At 50.1% G+C, this 2,500-nt stretch overlaps 3 pseudogenes; all 3 read right to left on the bottom strand.

Annotated features, from left to right (window-relative positions):
- Positions 1-228: 228 nt before the first annotated feature.
- On the bottom strand, positions 229-345 carry LOC137329048 (U2 spliceosomal RNA; annotated as a pseudogene).
- A 945-nt stretch (positions 346-1,290) lies between these two features.
- On the bottom strand, positions 1,291-1,407 carry LOC137329785 (U2 spliceosomal RNA; annotated as a pseudogene).
- Positions 1,408-2,374: 967 nt separating this feature from the next.
- On the bottom strand, positions 2,375-2,491 carry LOC137329324 (U2 spliceosomal RNA; annotated as a pseudogene).
- Positions 2,492-2,500: the final 9 nt, after the last annotated feature.

Raw genomic sequence — 2,500 nt, 5'->3', positions numbered from 1 at the left:
TATCGCTACGTGCGAGCGGCACTCAGCCTTGGAGAAGAAAAAAATACCACTGAGCTGAGAAAGTTCTTTTTAAAAAGGTTTCCTTCCACAGCAGCTCTGAGTGAGAGAGAGAGAGAGAGAGAGAGATATCAGCTTTATTCTCAGTAATAATACACACACACACACACACACACACACACACAGAGACACTGGGAAAGAGCTGTTTTTCCTTTTGAATATCTCCCCACAGGGAGCTGCACCGTTCCCAGAGACACTGCAATACTGGGTCGATGCGTGGAGTGGACGGAGCAAGCCCCTTTTCCATCTCCCTGTTCTAAAAATCAATTTAAAATAATAATAAATAATATGTGTGTGTGTGTGTGTGTGTCGGTGTCAGTATCAGTCAGTCAGTCAGTGTCTCTCTCTCTCTCTCCCTCACACTCAGAGCTGCTGTGGAAGGAAACTTTTTTAAAAAGAACTTGCATATTGAAAGAAAGATGTGTCTCAAGCTGCCGGGCCCTGTCCATTGTCATGTCAATGGCAGGACTGCTTTCACCAGGAACCCGGTTTTGTGGGTCAGAGGTTCCAGGGGACCTGTTTTGTGCGGACTTCCCTGTGTCCCTCCCTGCCTGCCTTCCCCCCAGGACTTCCTTCTGAACACCTTTGTCGTTTGAGCGAGGGCCAAAAGCCTGCCTGTGAAAGGGAAGGATCAGCCGGTCGGACCCCTGCTGGTCGCTGCTGCCAGTGCAGCAGGCGTGCGTGTGTATTCGGCCTCGTGTCCAGGTCCCTCAGGGACTTGAGGCAACTCTCCCCGGTGGTCTCGTGGTCAGGACCGGGCTTCGAATCCCGGTCGGGGGGGATGACTTTCTGCTACAGATTAATTGGCACCTCTGAAAGAAAGTCTCCCCTCCTGAGCGTAAAGCTCCACCCTCACCACCACCACCGCCTTTTCCTCCCCTTGACAGACAGACAGACAGACAGACAGACAGACAGACAGACAGTCCAGTTCGGGAGCGCAGCTTTCATTTGGAAGCAGACCCTGCTTGTTTCAAGTCAACGACGCCAAGTTATTTTGCACTTTGAATTATATCGCTACGTGCGAGCGGCACTCAGCCTTGGAGAAGAAAAAAATACCACTGAGCTGAGAAAGTTCTTTTTAAAAAGGTTTCCTTCCACAGCAGCTCTGAGTGAGAGAGAGAGAGAGAGAGAGAGATAGATATCAGCTTTATTCTCAGTAATAACACACACACACACACACACACACAGAGACACTGGGAAAGAGCTGTTTTTCCTTTTGAATATCTCCCCACGGGGAGCTGCACCGTTCCCAGAAACACTGCAATACTGGGTCGATGCGTGGAGTGGACGGAGCAAGCCCCTAGTCCATCTCCCTGTTCTAAAAATCAATTAAAAATAATAATAAATAATATGTGTGTGTGTGTGTGTGTGTGTGTGTGTGTGTGTGTCGGTGTCAGTATCAGTCAGTGAGTCAGTGTCTCTCTCTCTCTCTCTCTCTCTCTCACTCAGAGCTGCTGTGGAAGGAAACTTTTTTAAAAAGAACTTGCTTATTGAAAGAAAGATGTGTCTCAAGCTGCCGGGCCCTGTCCATTGTCATGTCAATGGCAGGACTGCTTTCACCAGGAACCCGGTTTTCTGGGTCAGAGGTTCCAGGGGACCTGTTTTGTGCGGACTTCCCTGTGTCCGTCCCTCCCTGCCTGCCTTCCCCCCAGGACTTCCTTCTGAACACCTTTGTCGTTTGAGCGAGGGCCAAAAGCCTGCCTGTGAAAGGGAAGGATCAGCCGGTCAGCCCCCTGTTGGTCGCTGCTGCCAGTGCAGCAGGCGTGCGTGTGTATTCGGCCTCGTGTCCAGGTCCCTCAGGGACTTGAGGCAGCTCTCCCCGGTGGTCTCGTGGTCAGGACCGGGCTTCGAATCCCGGTCGGGGGGGATGACTTTCTGCTGCAGATTAATTGGCACCTCTGAAAGAAAGTCTCCCCTCCTGAGCGTAAAGCTCCACCCTCACCACCACCGCCGCCTTTTCCACCCCTTGACAAACAGACAGACAGACAGACAGACAGTCAGTCCAGTTCGGGAGCGCAGCTTTCATTTGGAAGCAGACCCTGCTTGTTTCAAGTCAACGACGCCAAGTTATTTTGCACTTTGAATTATATCGCTCCGTGCGAGCGGCACTCAGCCTTGGAGAAGAAAAAAATACCACTGAGCTGAGAAAGTTCTTTTTAAAACGGTTTCCTTCCACAGCAGCTCTGAGTGTAAGAGAGAGAGAGAGAGAGAGAGAGATATCAGCTTTATTCTCAGTAATAATACACACACACACACACACACACACACACAGAGACACTGGGAAAGAGCTGTTTTTCCTTTTGAATATCTCCCCACGGGGAGCTGCACCGTTCCCAGAAACACTGCAATACTGGGTCGATGCGTGGAGTGGACGGAGCAAGCCCCTATTCCATCTCCCTGTTCCAAAAATCAATGAAAAATAATAATAAATAATATGTGTGTG

The sequence above is a fragment of the Heptranchias perlo genome, chromosome 12 (genome assembly GCF_035084215.1).
Source record: "Heptranchias perlo isolate sHepPer1 chromosome 12, sHepPer1.hap1, whole genome shotgun sequence".
NCBI lineage: Eukaryota > Metazoa > Chordata > Chondrichthyes > Hexanchiformes > Hexanchidae > Heptranchias > Heptranchias perlo.
This window is presented reverse-complemented; position numbering and strand designations above follow the sequence as displayed.